Here is a 20,096-nt window from a genome sequence, read left to right as displayed (position 1 = left end):
AGAGGGAAATCAGTATACAGGCTGTTGCTCTCCTATACCATACCTTTTGACTGGTGACATCCCCCTGCCCCCCACCCCCTGTCCTAGCATGCTAGCTGTGAGAGGAGCATTTGCATCTGCCAGATGGAAACAATGAAGGTCCCTACCCTGATACGTGTCCTAGGGTTATTTACTTGAATAGTAGGTGGCCATTTACCAGTATGGCAGGTTGTATAAGCACACCCTGTGCAAGCGCCTCCCCCCATGGGGCCGGGAGAGTGCACCAGTGGGTACCAGTTTGAGTTTTCCAGGGCCAGGGTAATACATTGACTTCAGGGTGTATGTCCTGGGGTGCTGACAACAACAGGTTCTTCTTCATTCCCCAAGAGGGTCTCATCTTACCATCCGTTGTTCAAACTTGCCCTCTCAGTGGGTTTGCCCATGTCTGCGGCAGCATCTGGTCGGGGCTTTTTATTCATTGTTAGTAGAGTCTTGGGGTCTGTCCTCGTAATGACCCTCCCTCAGTCTTCAGGGCATTTTTCAATAGTTCATTATAACGTCCTATCAGTCCAGCTCCTGTTGGATTATAAGGGAGGTGCAGTCACCATTCAATGTTGTGGCTCTCAGCCACAATTATTACAATGTCCTGTCATTGCTGGCAAGGGGCATAGATGCCACTCCACACATACAGACAAGCTGTTAACAAGCTGTAACATGTCAATCATTTTCAGTGGGAGGCCCAGGCTTTCGCTTTTGCCCTTTGACTCAAAGAACGCCACCTGCCGGTGTTCGGCAGCCAGCATTGCTTCCTTCTTCACCTTGCAGTCAGGAAAGAGAGATGGTGGTGATCAGGGGAGTGTTTCATCATATATAGCAAGTCAGACCAACAGAGAGTCTAAGAAAGATGCAACCCAGCTAGACCATCTGATCCAGGGCTTGGGGATGATTACGTGGCACCCTCATAGCCACTTCAACCCCTACAGGCATCCAGGAAGCTGGACTTTCTCCTCAGTCCCTCCAGGCTTCTGGCCACCACAGACTGGGAACCCCATTCTTTTTTTTTTTTAAAATATATTTTATTGATTTATTACAGTGAGGAAGAGAGAGGGATAGAGAGTTAGAAACATCGATAAGAGAGAAACATCGACCAGCTGCCTCCTGCACACCCCCCACTGGGGATGTGCCCGCAACCAAGGTACATGCCCTTGACCGGAATCGAACCTGGGACCTTTCAGTCCGCAGGCCGACGCTCTATCCACTGAGCAAAACCGGTTTCGGCGGAACCCCATTCTTGACTGGGCTGTCTTTGTTCCAGCCTGAGACTAACTTAGTCTGTGCTGTAGAGAGTCAAGACTCACTGGCTTGTTCCTTCACCCAGGACTTGGAAAGTTCTTGCTTGCTGGACCAAAAGGAGGGAGAGAAGGATTCTTCCTGGAAAAGGGAATGGCTTCATGGATCAAGAAGAAGAACCGTCAGGGTATGGTGAGACGCAGTAAACCACCTGGGGGCAAGGGCCCACAGCCCTGGGACAAGCCTACATGGGCACAGGTGTCTGCCAGAGAAAATAGGCAGGCCCCTGTCCTCTTTCATACAGGGAGCCCTGGAGTGGAGAAAACACAGAAGCAGGGAGACAAAGGTCTTGTCCTGATCCTGTGGTTTCTGGGACATGAAAAGAATGACAAGGCCTCTGGGAGTCAGCTTTTCACTGAGGATTCCCAGGGCCAGCGGGTCATTGCTCACAACTCCAGAGTTCCTTTCTGAGAGGTAGCCAGGGGTTAGGGCAGTTTCCTAACAGCCCTTAGGCTCAGTGCCAGGATAGGCTCACTCAGTTAAACCTGCAGCCTGATTCACTCCTTTCCCAGGACTCTGATGGTCACCAAGTTATCCGGCACCAAGTCTAACTATCTTTGAGGGTTTGGTTTTAAAAATGCTTGGGGAGTTATGGAATGAAGCTATTGTTGTTGAACATTATCTTTGTGTAAATAAAGCCGGTGGTGACACCTGTTGAGACAAAAAAATATATATGTATATATTACCACAACTTATACATTCCATTACCAAAACCATATACCTTTTTCCAACTTAATTAGAATTCTTAATTCTTAGAAAACTTAACTTGTAGTGACATCTAAAAGCAAGTAATTAGCATTTTTTTTAGATTGACAAATTTATGAATACATTTCATAAGTTCTAGAAATAGGTTTTTTTCATTGGCAAATAGACTCACATTTTCAAGAGACCTACTTCAAATAAAGTACAAAATATACTCATTCACAGATTCAAATTTATTTGTTCTTACCAACTGTATGAAAATTTAAAGTTAATTATTACCCAAGCCATTTTATTGACAAATTTTGTAACAGAGTAACAGAAATAAATAACATGAACTTGTAAACCCAGGCAAAACAAACATGTATGTTATGTTAATAACTTTGAAAGACATTCACTAAACTTAAACCACTATTTGAATTCTTGGTGATTATTGCTTTCCTTTAGTACATTGCTTAATTACCTAGTGTCCTTGCCAACTTTTAAGAAGGCTGGAGATGAGGGAGTGTACTAGGCTTGGACAACTTCCACCACTTCAGTTTTAAAAGTGTCAGTTTTTGCCATCTCACATGGAGGTGGGGCAGTCACCCCTACTGCCCACACAGAGTTTGGGGGAGACACCAATTCCTGCACTGTCCCCGGGACCACAGCATCCTCAGGGCCTCCAGAAGAATTTAGGCTGCTTAAAAGACCCATTTTCTTTTCTTTTTAAAATATGTTTGTATTGATTTGAAAGAGAGAGAGGAAGGGAAAGGGAGAGAGAGAGAGAGAAACATCAATTGGCTAACTCCTGCACACCCTCTACTGGGGATGGAGCCTGCAACCCAGGCATGTGACCTGATCAGGAACTGAACCAGTGATCTTTCGGTTCATGGGATGATGCTCAACCAACTGAGCCACTGTGGCAGGCAAAAGACCCTTGTCTTCATTTTCCTTTCATTTGCCAGTGGCAGCTTTCACACCACTGATTCCAGGACCAAAATCAGTCCTATTGGCTTTTCCAGGTGGTCCCCAACTGTCAATCAGGGTTGCCACCTGGGATTTCCCCCACTACATTCACACCACCTCCCATCCTGCCTCCACCTACTGGACTATGTGACTTGTTCTGCAAAGAGCTGAGGTCTGAGAAAAACATCAGTGTGTTGCTTGCTGAATTTTTTTTTTTTATTTTTTTTTATGATTTCAGAGAGCAAGGGAGAGAGAAAGGTCAATGATGAGAATCATTGATTGGCTGCCTCCTGCACGCCACCTACTGGGGATCGAGCCCACAACCCGGGCATGTGCCCTGACCAGGAACCGATCCTGGGACCCTTTGGTCCGCAGGCCTAAGCTCTATCCACTGAGCCAAACCAGCTAGGGCTTGCCTGCTGATTTTAAAGAAATAAACCAGATGACTGGCTGTGAAAGACATGGGTTTATTAAACTTATGTGGACACCAGTGTGGCCTGCAGGTGAAGTTTTCCGCACCACAGGCTTTCACAGTTCATGGTTATATAGAGTCCAGAAAACAAAGCAAGCAGGTGGGGGCAGGCGATGGGGTGTACTTGTGTGTAAACTGTGTGAGATCCAAATGCTGGCTGTTTCCCTGCAGTTTTCAGTCTGGGCTCACACACTCACCAGGCTCCCAAGGACCCACAGTCCACTACCTGATGGCCTTCCTCATATTCCCCCCAGGGTGGGAGGCTCACATACCATACATTGGTATATGTTATGGGATATTTTTCAAAAGCATTAAGGACTCGGTGGATATACCATGAAGCTAAGCTTAAAATAAGAATCTGAAGTAAGATTTTTTAAAAAGTTTTGATGACTTAAGGAAGAAGATTAACCATCAGGCTGGTCAACTTAGGGCCTTTGTTGACCTTTGCCAGTGAGATTGAAATAATGGAGTAGGAACAGAGGCACTACTGACTGGAGTTGAGAGAAGAATGTAAAGCAAGGAATTGAAAGTCTGGTGGAAATGTGTTTTGGAAGCAGCTTGATAGAGGAGGCACAGGGAAGGTTGCCAGCTGGTGTGAATTCAAGGTACTGAGAGAAAAAATAAAACCAAAAAAGCTCATGTGAATTTTGGATTATTGGGGGAGGAAAAAAGCAGCCTAAATCAGTTTAGGTTGAACCTTATTTTGGTTTGCTCTCTTAGTCCCCAGACTCCTTCAACACTTCCAGCTTCGCACATGGCGCTCTCTCCTACTCAGAACACCTAGTGCCGCCCAAATGCACTGGCTGAGCTCTCAAGGCCTCGAACTCCTAGCAGCAGACAAGACCCATCTACAGGCATGGCTCACAGGCCTCCCATGAGGTCATCTGCCCATCAAGTCTGTTCCTCGTGCTTATCCTTCATTTTGGTTGGGGAGGCATGATCTATGCTGGAATCAAGTCAGGAGCTCCCTCTGCCTTCTTGAAATTGCAAAAGGACTTTTTTTTTTTCCCCATTTATTTTTTTGAGGTTTTATTGTTAGTATACTAGAGGCCCATTGCACGAAATTCGTGCAGGGGCGGGGGGTGTCCCTCAGCCCAGCCTGCACCCTCTTCAATCTGGGACATCCCTTTCACAATCCAGGACTGCTGGCTCCCAACTGCTCATCTGCCTGCCTTCCTGATTGCCCTAACTGCTTCTGCCTCCCAGCCTGATCACCCCCTTAAACACTCCTCTGCCAGCCTAATTGATGCCTAACTGCTCCCCTGCCAGCCTGTTTGCCCCTAACTGCCCTCCCATGCAGGCCTGGTCACCCCTAACTGCCCTCCCCTGCAGGCCTGTTCCCCCACAACTGCTCTCCCCTGCAGGCCTGGCTCCCTTCCAACTGCCCTTCCCTGCAGGCTTGGTCGCCCACAACTTCCCTCCTCTGCCGGCTTGGTCACCCCTAACTGCCCTTCCCTGCAGGCTTGATCGCCCACAACTGCCCTCCCTTGCAGGCCTGGTCCCTCCCAACTGCCCTCCCCTGCTGGCCATCTTGTGGCGGTCATCTTGTGTCCACATGGGGGCAGCCATCTTGTGTGTTGGAGTGATGGTCAATCTGCATATTACTTTTTTATTAGATAGGATAGAGGCCTGGTGTATGGGTGGGGGCAAGCTGGTTTGACCTGAAGGATGTCCTGGATCAGGGTGGGGGCTCCCTTGGGGCATGGGGCAGCCTGAGTGAGGGGCGTGTGGTGGTTTTCAGGCTAGCCACGCCCCTCGGCGACCCAAGTGGAGGCCCTGGTATCTGGGGTTTATTTATCCTCTCTAATAAAATGGCAATATGCAAATTAACCATCACTCCGCTACATAAGCCACGCCCACTAGCCAAGTCACACCCACCAGCCAATCAGGGCAAGTATGCAAATTAACCCCAATCCAAGATGGCTACAGCCACAGAGAGCAAGGTTTCCCAGGTAACAGAGGAAGCCAAGCTTTCCATAGCCATTGCAGGCCTAAGCCTCCACTCAAGCTACAAAGTTTCAATTATAGAAGGTAAATAAATTCAAACAAATGGCGGCAGAATGGAGCTTGAGAGAGCAGGCCAGGGTTGCCGGCTGCAACAGGGGAAGCAAAGCTTTCCGCACACCCTGGCCGGGCTCACCCGCTTAAGGCTACAAAGTTTCAATTGTAGAAGGTGAATTAACTGCCACAGAAATGGCTGCCACCCCAGAGGGAACAGCAGGCTTGGCTCCACTCCAGGCTACAAAGTTTCAATTATAGAAGGAAAATAAATTCCAGATACCAGGGCCTCCTCTTGGGTCGCCAGGGTGCGTGGCTGGCCTGCAAACCACCACAGGCCCCTCGCTCAGGCCGCCCCACACCCCAAGGGAACCCCAACCTAATCCAGGACATCCTTCAGGGCAAACCAGCTGGCCCCCACCCCTGTACCAGGCCTCTATCCTATTTAATAAAAGAGTAATGTACAGATTGATCATCACTGCAACACACAATATAGCTGCCTCCATGTGGTCAAAGATCCTGCCCCCATATGGACACAAGATGGCCACTACAAGATGGCCAGCAGGAGAGGGCAGTTGGGAGGCACCAGGCCTGCAAGGGAGGGCAGTTGTGAGGGACCAGGCCTGCAAGGGAGGGCAGTTGAGAGGGACCAGGTTTGCAAGGGAGGGCAGTTGGAGGTGATCAACCCTGCAGGAGAGGGCAGTTAGGGGTGACCAGGCTGGCAGAGGAGGGAAGTTGGGGGCAAACAGGCTGGCAGGGGAGCAGTTAAGCATCAACCAGGCTGGCAGCAGAGTGGTTAGGGGGTGATCAGGCTGGCAGGCAGAAGCGGTTAGGAGCAATTAGGAAGGCAGGCAGGCAAGCAGTTGGAAGCCAGCAGTCCTGGATTGTGAGAGGGATGTCCGACTGCCCGTTTAGGCCCACCAGGATCGGGCCTAAAGGGGCAGTCAGACATCCCTCCAGGAGTCCCAGATTGGAGAGGGTACAGGCTGGGCTGAGGGACAACCCCCTGCCGTGCACGAATTTCGTGCATTGGGTTTCTAGTCTTCTATAATTGAAACTTTGTAGCCTGGAGCAGAGTCAAGCCTTCTGCTTGTTCTGTGGCAGCAGCCATTTCTGTTGGGATTTATGTATCTTCTATAATTGAAACTTTGTACCTTAAGCGGAGGCCTGGGCTGGCCAGGGTGTGTGGAAAGCTTGGCTTCCTCCATTGCTGGGGGCAACCCTAGCCTCCTGCTCTTTACAGCTCCATGGCTTCCGTCATTTCTGTTTGGATTTATGTATCTTCTATCATTGAAACTTTGTCGCCTTGACTGGAGGCCTAAGCCGGCAAGAGCAGGTGGAAAGCTTGGCTTCCTCCATTGCCAGGGAAACCCAAGCCTCCCTCCTGCTCTCTGTGACCGTAGCCATCTTGGTTGGGTTTATTTGCAAATTTGCTCCTGATTGGCTGGTGGGCGTGGCTGGTGGGCGTGGTTTGTGGGTGTAGCGGAGTGATGGTTAATTTGCATATTACTCTTTTATCAGATAGGGTAGGAAAGCAGGGGATTTTTTTACATTGATTTTATATCCTGCAACTTTCAGTTTTACACCATTGAGTATGATATAGGCTGGAGGTTTGTCATATATGGTCTTTATTATGTTGAGGTACTTTCCTTCTACTTTCCTTCTATACCCATCTTATTGAGTATTTTAATCATACCTGGATGTTGTATCATATCGAATGCTTTTTCTGCATCTATTGATAAGATCATATGACTTTTTATCCTTTGTTTTGTTACTGTGGTGTGTTACCCTGATTGATTGTATATGCTGAGCTATCCTTGTGCCCTTAGAATGAACCCCACTTAATCATGATGTGTTATTTTTTAAAATGTATTATTGCATTCCATTCCCTAGTATTTTGTTTAGGATTTTTGCATCTGCATTTGTCAGAGATATTGGTCTGTAGTTTTCTTTCTCTGTGTTATTCTTGCCAGGTTTTGGTATGAGGGTTAGGTTGGCCTTATAAAATGTGTTAGGAAGTATTGCCTCTTCTTCAATTTTTTGGAAGATTTTCAGAAGAATAGGCATCAAATCTTTGAATATTTGGTAGAATTTACTAGTGAAGCCATCTGGTGCTGTACTTTTATTTTTGGCATGGTTTTTGGTGGTTGTTTCAATTTCCTCACTGTTTATCAGTCTGTTTAGAGTTTCCAATTCTTCATGGTCATTTTAGGAAGGTTATATATTTCTAAGAATGCATCCTTTATTCTTGTGGCAGATAGTCTTTCGTAGTATTCTAGTGTGATCCTTTGTATATCTCTGATGTCTGTGATAACTTCCTCCCTTTCATTTTTGATTTTGTTTATTTGAGTCTTTTCTCTTTTTTCCTTAGTGAGTGTAGCCAGGGGTTTGTCAATTTGATTCATCTTTTCAAAGAACTAGCACTTTGTATTAATTTTTTGTATAGACCTTTTGTTCTTTATTTTATTCAATTCTGCTCTAATTTTTATTATTTCCTTTCTTCATCTGACTTTGGGTTGAGTTTTTGTCTGGAAAATCTCTCCAGTGATGTCAGTGGGGTATTAAAATCCCCTACTATGACTGTATTAATGTCAATCTCTCCCTTAAAGTCCTCCAAGAGTTTTTGTTTTAATGTATTTGGGTGCTTCTATATTGGTTGGATATATGTTTACCAGGGTTATATTCTCTTGTTGGAACAATCCCTTTAGTATTATGTAGTGACCTTCTTTGGTTCTTGTTATGATCTTTGTTTTAGAGTCTATTTTGTCAGATATAAGTATTGCTAACCTGCTAATTTTTCATTTCCATGTGCTTGGAAAATTTTTGCCATCCCTTCACTTTCATCCTGTGTGAGTCTTTTGTTCTAAGGTGGGTCTCTTGTAGACAGCATATACACTGAGTGGCCAGATTATTATGATCTCTGAATGCATAATAATCTGGCCACTCAATGTTTGTGTGTGTGTGTGTGTGTGTGTGTGTGTGTGTGTGTGTGTGTGTGCATATATATATTTTAGAGGCCCGGTGCATAAATTCCTGCATGGGTGGGGTCCGGCCAGCCTGGCCAGGGTGAGGGGACATGGGCAGTTGGCTGGCCTACCTGCTGGTCGAACTCCTGGTCGAGGGGACAATTTGCATATTAGCCTTTTATTATATAGGAGATCATAATATCTGGCCACTCAGTGTATATGGGTCATGTTTGTTTGTTTTTTATCCATTTAGCTACTCTATGTTTTTTGATTGGAGCACTTAATCCATGTATATATAAGGTTATAATTGACTAGAGGTCCAGTGCATGGATTCATGCACTGGTGGGGTCCCTCAGCCTGGCCTGCGGGGATCGGCCAAAACTGGCTCTCCAACATCGCCTGAGGGGTCCCAGAGTGCAAGAGGGCACTCTGCAAAGTTGCTGTCACTTGGGAGCTCCTGCGTTGAGCGTCTGCCCCCTGGTGGTCAGTGCCTGGTTAGACAGTCGCTTAGGCTTTTATATATGTAGATAGGTACTTATTTATTGTATTTATTGCCATTTTTAGTCTTTATACCTATGTTCCCTCTCTTCTCTCTCTTTTTCTTCTTACAACCGTCTCTTTAGCATTTCTTGCAATGCTGGTTGGGTGGTAATAAAGTCCTTTAGCTTTTTGTGTGGTTTTATGTGTATGTCTGGGAAGCTTTTTATTTCACCTTCAATTGTGAATGATAGCTTTGCTGGATAGAGTAGTCTTGGATTCAGATCCTTGCTTTTCATGATTTTGAATACTTCATGCCATTCACTTCTGGCTTATAGTGTTTCTGTTGAGAAATCAGCTGACAGCTTTATGGGAGCTCACTTTTAGGTAACTGACTGTCTTTCTTTGGCTGCCCTTAAGAATCTATCTTTGTCTTTAAAGTTTGCCATTTGAATTATGATGTATCTTGATGTGGGTCTTTTTGTCTTCATCTTTATTGGGACTTTCTGAACTTGTATGACATTTTCCTTCTCCAGTTTAGGAAGTTTCCTTTCATTATTTGTTCAAATATGTTCTTTCTCCTTTGCTCACACTCCTCTCCCTATGGTAGCCCAATTTGTGGGTATTGCTACGTTTCATGTTGTCCCAAAGTTCCCTTACACTATTCTTGTTTTTTGTTTTTTAATTCTTTTTTGTTCTTGTTGCTCTGATTGGGTGTTTTTCCTACATTGTCTTCCAAATCACTGATTCTATCCTCTGCTTCATCCAGCCTACTTTAAAATTTTTTTCAGTGTATTCTTGATGTCAGCTATGGTAATTTTCATTTCTGACTGGTTCTTATTCATGTTTTCTGTGTCATTTTTCATTCCAATGTAGTTTCCGCTAAGTATTTTGTAGTTACCGTTATGGTCCTTATAGTTCTCACTAAGTTCCTTTTAGCATCCTTATAACCATTACTTTGAACTCTATGTCTGATAAATGGCTTGCCTCCATTTCATTTGCATCTTTTTCTGGAGATTCCTTCTTTTCTTTAATTTGGGATTTGTTTCTTTGCCTCCCATTTTAATTGTCTCTTTGTATTTGTTTGTATTATTAGACGGAACTGCTATGATTCCAAATCTTTGTGGGATGTCCTTATGTAGTAAGTGTCCTGTGGGACCCAGTGGTGCAGTCTCTTTGATTTCCTGAGCTGGATGCTCTAGGAATGTGTCTTGTGTGGTTTATTTGAGCTGTCCTGATGTAATTGGGTCTTTGTTGTTGTTGTTAATCCTCATCTGAGGATATTTTTTCATTGACTTTTAGAAAGAGTGAGAGGAAGAGAGGTGGGGGGGAGAGAAAGAGAGAGAGAAACATTGATTCAAGAGAGACACAATTGATTGGTTGCCTCCTCACATGCCCCAGCTGGGGCTGGGGATCGAACCTGTAACACAGGTACATGCCCTTGACTGGGAATCAGACCAGTGACCCTTTGGTCCATGGGCCAACGCTCTAACCACTGAGCCAAACTGGACAGGGCTGTAATTGGGTCTTGATTGTTGTTCCTTTTATTCTTGGGATCTTCCCTCAGGTTTGCTGACTGTGAGGCTTAACCCTGAACACATTGTGCAGGCTGTTTACTGGTTCTGACAGAACAAAACAAAACAAGAAACCAAACAACTGGGAGGCGGGGGGAGCTGGAGAGAGATCAATGGGGGAAAAAGGAGACATATGACATATGTAACACTGTATGTAATACTTTAAACAATAAAGGATTTTTTTTTAAAGTAAGAAACAAATAAACAAAAACATTTTAAAAAAGAAACCAAGCAAAAACATACAAAAGAACCAAACAACAACAGCAAAATCAATCACAAAGAAGAGAGAATCAGGAAAGAGAATAAGAATAAAATTAAATTAAATTAAAAACAACAACAAGAAGAAATAAGGTGAAGAAAAAATAATATGATGGAAATAAGGGAGAGAGAAATAAGAATAAAGTATACAAAAAAATGGTAGAAAAAAGGAAAAGAATTATGAAAGGAAAAAAAAGAAGTGAAAGAAGAAAAAGAAAAAATAGAGTAAACAACTGAAAGAGAAAAATAAGAGAAATGAAAGAAAAAGAGAAAAAATAATAACAAAACAATAAAAAAAAACATAATGAGAAAAAAAGTGGAGTTTGACATGGCAGAGTTTAGTGTCTGCTTGGATCTCCCTTTGGATCCTGCTCTTATGTTGTCTGAGACTGATAGCTTTCGATGCCAGTTCCTGGCCTCCTGGGAGGTACTTTGGTGCTAGCCAATGTCCGAAGCTGTCCACATTGGACTCTTGACAACTTATTCATGTTGCAGAAGACCAAAGAAATACCAAGCACGCTTCCTAGAGAAAGGGAGGGACCCCGTTTATTAACACTAGTGGACTCCGGGAATAATTTCCAAATCAGAGTGAAGAAATACGCAGAGGACTTCACTTTTTATAACCTTCTGGGGTCTTTGTCTTGCAGATATGGTTCCGCCCCCTTTTGTGGGCTTACAGGATGATAGGACCACTGGATCTCCAGTGAGAGGGAGGTGCCTTGGGGGTCTCCAGGCCATATCCAATGATCTGTCCTGGGGCCAGCAATAACAACCCTTCCCCCACCCCAGGGCACTGCATTGTTCACAGTTTTTATGGCCTGACACGCCTTGCAAGACCAGTTTCCTCCTCATTCAAAGCTTCAAATGATGCACAGTTTGTGGCTGCCTCCACTGTGCTTGCCTGCACATGGGAAGGACTATATTGCATTCCTAGGGTGGCTATTTAACACCACAGAGCCCAGGAGAAGGCCAGCAAATATCCCAAGGCACCTTGGGATCCACCTCTGCCCCCACCCACCTCCGCCTGCCAGCCAGCGGTCAAACTTAGTCACTGAGAAGGCTGTTTCTGAAAGGGCTTTTGGCAGAATCAGGATGATAGGACCACTGGATCTCCTGTGAGAGGGAGGGGCCATTCAGACTCCATGGTAGATGGTGGTTGTGTGCCCCTCTCCCAGAGCGACATATTTGAGTCTGTATTAGAATATTTCCCTGACCTTGGCAGGGCAGAGGCCCTCTTAGGCAGGGCAGTGGGGTCTGCTAGAAGCTGGGAGTTTCTATCAGCTCTCTCCTGAGGAGGAAGTGACAGTCAGGGTCCTGGGAAAGTGGGGTAAGTGGTCCTGCCCCAAAGCCAGTCATTAATGCTCCCTGAGACTTCCCAGGCATGGCCTCTGCTGCTGCCTCCTCAGCCAGGGTCAAGATACAGGGTGGGGTGAGAAGGATTCTAGAAGGTGGGAAGAGCTGTATCCAGAGGGTGTGGTAATTTCCTTTTTCCAGGCTGCTGCTGTGGGGAGGGGCTTTCATTTCTCAGGAAAAATGGCTGCTATGATATGGGGGGTGGGTGAGATAATTAAGCACAGGTAGGTCAATATACAGGGTGTGGTGGGCAGGATACTAGAAGGTGGGGTGAGCTGTTAGAGGGTGTGGTAATTGCCTTTCCCCAGGCTGCTCCTGTGGGAAGGGGCTTTCATTTCTCAGGAAAAATGGCTGCTATGATATGGAGATAAGGGGTGAGATAACCAAGCAATTTCCTGACCTGATAATTTTTACGTTGTTTACCAAACTTTACCTTTGATCTGCCTGTATGCATTGCTAAAGGGAAAATGTGTATTGAGAGTAAATAAAAAGCAAAAGGGACCCAGTCTCGGTGTGTCTCTTCAAGAAAGAGGCTCCCCCTGGCCCCCAATGCCTTCTAAATTCATATTTCTTGTATAGTATTTTCATTTGTGCGTCGGCCCCTCCTTCAGATCCTGACCCCCTCCTCGAAGGTCGCAGCAAGGTGACTCCAGTCCGAATCACCCTCCCTCTGCTGGAGCCCAGGGTGAGTCACTGCAAATGAAAATCCTGTGCTCTGATCCTTCAAAAAGAAGTGGTTTTGTTGCATTGTACCCCCATCTTACAAAGGATGCCTCAAGAAGTCAAATTATGGATTAATTTATTAAAAGCTGGCAACATACAAGGGAGCCATTCAGCACTCCAAACCTTGCAGCCCCGAACAGCTTGCCACATCTGGCTTATATTGGCAGAATATCACAAAAGTATCGATTACATCTTTGGGTCTGGAATAAGGAATCTCTTTGCACAAGCAGTTACAGAAGCGAAATTGAGCAAGTTAGTTATCTAAAGTATAGTTTTTGGGTCTATAGATCACTGAATCAACAGAAACATATTATCTGGGACCACCGGGGCAATTTAGAATAATTGTGCTGTCCAAATTCCGGGACCACTGAGTCAACCAGAATGCATTATCTGTAGCTACTGAGGCAATTTAGGATAATTGTGCTGTTCTGGTTTTCGGGACCACTGAGTCATCTGAAGCTCAGTTATCTGTGCTTCAGTAAACCAATGAGATCACAATCAATGGAATATTCAAACCATCATCAATGGAGTATTGGGATAGCATACATAAGTTCAGAAAATCAAAATAACTTTCTATTGTTTTAGCAAACAAATAAGTACAGAACCCAAACAGCAGTTTCTACCTAAGATGATTGCTACCATACTTCAGTTTTGTCTCCAGCAGGCCCCATCTCTTCTTGGTGAATATAAGCCTCATCTCTTTTCACCACTAGATGCTACATGGCAGCTGTTCCCAGCTCTGGTGCTTTGGACTGGGAAGCCTGACCTGGGTGCAGGCCTCACTCTTCTCAGAGGAGCCCCCCGTAGCCAATATATCACTCCACACCATTGGCCTGGCACCTGTGGGAACTGGGCCATCCCTCTCATGACCCTGCCCTTCCTACCAGTCTTGAGGTGGTTTCTGCCCTTCCTTAAGAGTCTCCTCTTCAGTTAGTCTTCAGTTGGTAATTCAGGGTAATGCCCCCCAATTTATTTTTATTTCCAATTTGTGTTGGGAGGAGGTGCAAGAAAAACACACATACCCTGCCACCATCTTGAAACCCCTGGCTTTCCCCCCACTTTATACCTCTGTTTCTCTCTATATATTTCTTTTTCTTCTTAAAGCAAACATTTCTCACAATGCTGGTTTGGTGGTAAAAACTCCTTTTGCTTTCTTTTGTCTGGGAAGCTCTTTATTTCACCTTCAATTTTATTTATTTATTTACTCATTTATTTTTTATCCTACCCAAGGATATTTTTTCCCATTGCTTTTTTAGAGAGACTGGAAGAGAGAGGGAAAGATAGAGAGCAAATATTGATGTGAGAGAAACACATCGACTGGTTGCCTCCAACACATGCCCTGACCATAATCGAAACCGGGACCCTTCAGTCTGCAGGCTGACACTCTAACCACAGATAAAAACTGGCTGGAGCTCACCTTCAGTTTTAAATGATAGCCTTGCTGGATAGAGTAGTCTTGGTTTCAGATTCTTGCTTTTCATTACTTTGAATACTTGATGCCATTCACTTCTGGGCTGAAGTGTTTTTGTTGATGAATCAGCTGACAGCCTTATGGGAAATCCCTTGTAGGTAACCAGCTGTCTTCTCTTGCTGCCTTTAAGATTCTCTCTTTGTCTTTACCTTTCCCATTTTAATTATGAAGTGGCAGGGTTTCTTTTGGTCATCTTGATTGGGACTCTATGGGCTTCCTGAATTTGTGTGACTTTTTCCTTCACAAGGTTAAGGAAGTTTTCTGTTACTATTTTTTCCCTTGCTTACTTTCTTCTGCTGGTACCTCTATGATGTGGATGTTGTTACCTTTCATGTTGTCCCAGAGTTCCCTTAAGCTATTCTCACGCTTTTTAATTCTTCTTCCTTTTTGCTGTTCTTATGGGGTAGTTCTTTCTACCTTGTCTTCCTAATCACTAATTTGATCCTCTGCTTTATCTAAACTACTTTTTATTCCTTCCAGTGCATTCTTGATATCATTCTTTATTTCTGACTGTTTCCCCACCTCCACTGCTCCTGCCCTCATCATGGGTTCTATGGCCTTTTGTCATGCTGCTGTAGTTCTTATTAAGTTCCTGAGCATCTTTAAAACCATTGCTTTGAACTCTATATCTGATAAATAGCTTGCATCCATTTCATTCAGCTATTTTTTTTTCTGGAGACTCCTCCTTTTCTTTCATTTGGATTCTGTTTCCTTGTCTCCCCATTTTGGCTATCTCTTTGTGTTTGTTTCCTTGTATAGGTGTGGACAAAAGGGGCCACATGCTAACCTGACAAGCTCAGGAAAGGCCTGCACGGTTTGTTTTGCAAAATCAGAGACCTAGAGTAACCACAAAGGATGGTCTGAAATTAAACTTTAACTAAAAACAGGTTATAGTGGGTTAGTCATGTCCTAGGCCAGTATTTTCCCTGACAAAGCTCAACTTAGATCTTTACTGAGCCCATTTGTCTTTTTGCATCTAAGATAACATATCTGTGAAATGTCTGGGTAACTTGTAACTTCCCCTTTTTTTCTGGACCCCTCAGGGCACAACAAATGGCACCAGGACATTCCCTCATTGTTGTTGTTATCAACTGTTAACTATGTTAAACTATCCTGTATCCATAAGTAAAAGAAGCACATGTCCATCATTTCACATTTAATCCTATCCCAGCAATTTCCCCCCTTTGCTTTCTCCCACCTCCTTAATCGATCTCCAATGAATTTCATGTAACCCACTTACTTACTTTCCTTTGATGGTAATTTATAAAAACAAGGTATGAACTCCCCATTCTCTGGAGCATTATTTCAATTCCTTGAAGTTCTGCTTCCCGGCTTGTGTCGACAGTTTGGGTCAAATAAACTCACAAAAATTCTTTACAGGTTTCAATGGTTTTGTATGTTAACATGAGATAGAACTGCTGTGACGCCCCATTCTCGTGGAGTGTCCTTGTGAAGTAGGTGTCCTGTGGGGCCCAGTGGTGGTTTTTTTGTTCTCTCAAGTTGGGTGCTCTAGGCATGTCCCTTGTGTGAGTTAAATTGGCCCATCTGAGTTAAGCCTTCAGGCTGGGTGACTATAGGGGTAAAGCTTGATCACCATCTATGAGATGCTATGCAGTGCTGCCCTCTCAGGCACGCTGTTCCCAGCAGAATCTGGTGTCTGCCGGGTTCCCTCTTTGGGTGAGCAACTTGTGTGGCTAGTTGTGATGAGCTCTAGTGAGGCGTGAAGGCCTTCCCCAATTGTGTTGGTTCTGGGTCCACTGGGTGGGTTTCATGTGCAGGTTGCCCTCAGTCACTGTTTGTGTCTGTGAGCTAGACCTGCATGTGTGTGGGAGGGGCCAATTTGTGTAAAAGGTTCAGCTTCTCCCAGCTTAGAGCTGCTGACAGATCTGTCTCCAACAATCAGCTCTTCTGACCCCTCCGCCCCCCTGAGTTTGCATCAATGAGGGGAAATTAGTACCTGTTTCAAAGCCAAACCCCTCAGTTTCTGCCAGTCTCCAACTCTAGTTCCCCCTAGAAGGGCCTGCTATACTATAGGTTCGGGTTGGGTGTAGCCAGCTGTCTCCTCTTCAAGAGCAAGTTCAGCCACCCTTGGCTTAGGGGTACAGATCAAAGGAGTCTCCCATTGAGGATGATTCTGGCCCAGCCTGCAGGGATGGGCTAAGCATTTCTTCCTGGTCCCAGACAATAGCCTCCGAGGGTCTCACACTTTGAATATCCTCCCCCTCTGAACCATTCACTCCCCCCGCCACCCCACCCAGAATTGCACCCATTGGGGATATTTGGGACTTGGCAGGGCTCATCCAAACGGTCTCCCATTGGTGATGATGCTCACAACCTGTAGGAGGTGGGGCAGGCACTTCTTCCTGGGACATTAGGGGAGCTCAGATTTGCTTCCCTGCAATGCAGCTTCAGAGACCAGCCCTTGCTCGATTGGCTCCCAGACAGAAGCCTCCTTGGGAGACACAATCCAAAAATCCCAGCTCTGGGCAGCTCTCTGGCGCCCTTGTACCACCAGGCCAAGAGGAGGGGTGAAACTCAGCCTTGCACAGCACTCAGGTTTCTCCATGTCTGTCTCACCAGGGCGGGGCTGCAATTCTCAGCTAAGTTCAGCTCCTAACCCAGGTGGACAGGCTGAAACTCCGGCTCTCCTGCACCATCGTAACCAGCAGTATGGGCCGAAAAGTCCCAGTCCTGAGCTAGTTCCCTGTGCCGCCGCACCCAACAGGATGGGGCTGGCCTAGGAGCTCAAAGGTTGGGGAAGGGGTGCCATCTGTGTGCGTGAGGTGGGAGAGACCGTTCCTCACCACCAGCCCACACAGTTGAATCACTGACTGGGTTTTTCCTTAAAGCCTTTCCAGAGAACAGGGCCCCTCAAAGTCCTGCCGGGCTTAAAACCCAAGTATGGCTGAGTGCAGAGGGAACTCCAGGCTGGTGCTGCAGCAATGGGAGCGCTCCTTCCCTAGGATGGTGCGGTCAGTCTCCCAGGTGGACAGGATCCCCACTGATTCCCACTACCTGCTGGACATGGGCTCCATTCCTGTCTCTCTTGCTCTGGGTTGGGGATCCCTGCGTGGGGTTGAGACCCCACATTCCTAGGGGGAGGGAGTTTGGCAGCTGTGCTGTCCCCCTGGCTTCTCAACTGTCCCTGCCTGAGGGGGATCTCCCTTTCTGCATCTCCACACCTCTTAGCAGTCTCTACCTGGCTTTTCCTGGGCTCCTTGGTTATACTATTTCAGCTCAGCTATAGTTTAATTTGTTTTTCAAGTTGATTGCTCTGTAATTTAGCTGTAAATCCGGTCTGACTCCAGAAGCAAGTGACACAGCTTCCAGCTACTCTGCAGTTATCCTGGAATCCCAGCTGCTGTAATTTGTTTATTTGACAATCTGAGGGAAAAGAGGTCAGTGCCCCTGACTCAATAGTCAGGTATTGCATGTTTTAAAAAGTCTTGCAGGACACTGTTTGACAATTGCTGCCCTATAGCAAGCATGTCAAACTCCTGGCCAACCTGTAACATGCCTCATTTACTTATTTAAATGGCTGTGAGTTTGACATGCTTGCCCTACAGTCTAGCACTGATAAGAAAGGTAATGGGTCTGCTGAGCTTCAGTTTCAGCAATGATGTGGGCAAGCACCTGGTAAACCAAACATCAAGGTTGCAGCTCAGCTCTGACAAAAGTGCAGCTAATGACGTCCATTAGGGGCTGCAGGTATTGCTGAGGCTGCAGGATAGTATCAGTGGCCAGCAACCTAAGAAACCATGTGATCACCCTAGACCTCATCTTTCACACAGGGTGGTTCAGTGGTCATCTGCATGAAAGCCATTGTGGTCCTCATTTGCGATCTGACTCTTCTCACCTGTGTTGATGTCACTGAGGAAGGCAAAGGTTATCATTGTAAGAGGAGTGTGTGGGTTGGGTCATAAATAAAATTAGACTCTGTTGTAATGTGGAGTTAGACGAAGGAAACACTATAGTCTGTGTTATACGGGGATGCCAGGGCATTGAGAGGAGTACTTATTAGGCCAGGAGGTAGCAGTTAACAGAAGCTAAGTTGCAAACAGAGAAGACATATAAGGCTTCTGAAATAAAAGTCACCATAAATAGGAGTTTGTCTGGCTACCAGGATAAGACTTGTCAGGTAGGCTCTGTGGGGTGTGGAGAGCAACAGTTCAGGTCAGTTCAGCCTCCATGCTGATCCAGATCTCTGGGAGGCACACGAACATCCTAGCATGGGGATGTTAATAATGAAAGAGTTTTATCATTTGGGGCAGAAGTGGCTCTACTATGGGATCCTGCTTCAAAACATTGCAGTATGAGAAACAAGAGCCTTTCCTACGAGCCGAGGAAAACTGGCATTATAGACTCTACAATACACAAGGAGATGCCACAGCAGCAACAAAACCCAGGAACAGTCAGCACCCCCAATGGAGTGTCCAAAGGAGAGCATTGCAGGCATTGGGCAGCTGGTATGTGGACCTAGGCCAGTGATGGCGAACCTATGACACGCGTGTCAGCACTGACACGCGTAGCCATTTGTGATGACACGCGGCCGCTGAGGCGGCCGCATGCCGAGGATGAAACATTTATGTTATTTAAACTATAAATATCGCGAAATAATGTTTTTTCCTCAAAGTGACACACTACCTGAGTTATGCTCAGTATTTTGGCGAAGTTTGACACACCAAGCTCAAAAGGTTGCCCATCACTGACCTAGGCAAAGGTCCATTGATGCAAGAGATGAAGCCACAGGGACCTAGAAGGGAGCAGAGATGACAGCAACAGCAGGAGGGCAGGCAACCGCCCCATGGCCACTGGAAGTCAGAGTTTCCTGGAGGAGGCCTGCAATAGTGTATCAGCAGCTCAGGGTCCAAACTGCTCACTAGAGCAACACACAGAGGCAACACCAGCTAAGAAAGTGGGGAGATGATGGCAAGGATTTAAGGACATCCATCCCATAAAAACCAAGTGAGAGGCACCCAGATCTAGACCAGGAAGCAAAAGAGTGACTCCCCAGGCACCGTCCTCACAGAATGCTGCATCCTCGGCAACCCCTCTAGCTACTCCACCCCTGCCCAGAAATGCCAAGAAGCTCCCAGCTCTTTCCCACTATTTGGGTAGTAATGTTGAGGTGAACGTCAAAGAGAATTTGGCACAGAAAGCCCTGACTCTTGAAATATGCAAATGTGTGTGCTTTTGCAATAGTTGTAGGTTATTGGGCAACTTGCTTCCACATCTGCCCCTCACTCTGCCTCCTTGGCTTTGGTCTTCTCAGGACCTCAGATTTGAGGATATTTGTAAAACCCAGACATTGATGATGCCGCTGAACTCACAGAGCCCAGTGAGGTGCAGATGAGGTCATGCCCTGAGGGTGCTCTGTAAACTCTAAGGTGACAGGTGTGTAGTGTTGGGAACTCAGTGGCAAGTTTGCAGAACCCAGGTAGGGTGAGAGTGAGTCAATAAGGAAGAAAGTTGTCCAAAAGAGTTCTTAGAAGACCAACATCTGGTGGCTCAGGTTGCAGGGCAGCATAAATAGCCCCTGATTGCGGGCCAAGGAAGCGCTCATTGCCTGGGGACCCTGAGCCCTCGAGGAAGCAATGGTGAGTACCCAGCGAATGTCCCCCTGCCCATTTGGGGTGGTCTAATTTTCTGGTGTTGAGGAAGACAGGGTCTATGTAGCTCTTCTGGTCTGGGAGGTGTGAGTGTGGGTGTGGGTTTGGGTATGGGCCTGAGAGGGCAGCATAGTGGGGGAAGAGGACCGTTCTTCTGCCCCTCACTCTGCTTCTTTTGCTCAGTGGGAGGTTTGCCTTCTGAGCTGGGGGAGGGGGTGG

At 46.0% G+C, this 20,096-nt stretch overlaps 1 pseudogene across 1 annotated transcript; it reads left to right on the top strand.

The window, feature by feature from the left end:
- Positions 1-243: 243 nt before the first annotated feature.
- On the top strand, positions 244-1,740 carry LOC307112521 (aurora kinase A- and ninein-interacting protein-like; annotated as a pseudogene). Its single transcript has 4 exons — positions 244-265; positions 711-1,023; positions 1,243-1,456; positions 1,574-1,740. The product of its transcript is annotated as an aurora kinase A- and ninein-interacting protein-like (transcript).
- The last annotated feature ends 18,356 nt before the right edge of the window (positions 1,741-20,096 follow it).

This window comes from Cnephaeus nilssonii (genome assembly GCF_951640355.1).
Source record: "Cnephaeus nilssonii genome assembly, chromosome: 16".
Classification (NCBI taxonomy): domain Eukaryota; kingdom Metazoa; phylum Chordata; class Mammalia; order Chiroptera; family Vespertilionidae; genus Cnephaeus; species Cnephaeus nilssonii.
This window is presented reverse-complemented; position numbering and strand designations above follow the sequence as displayed.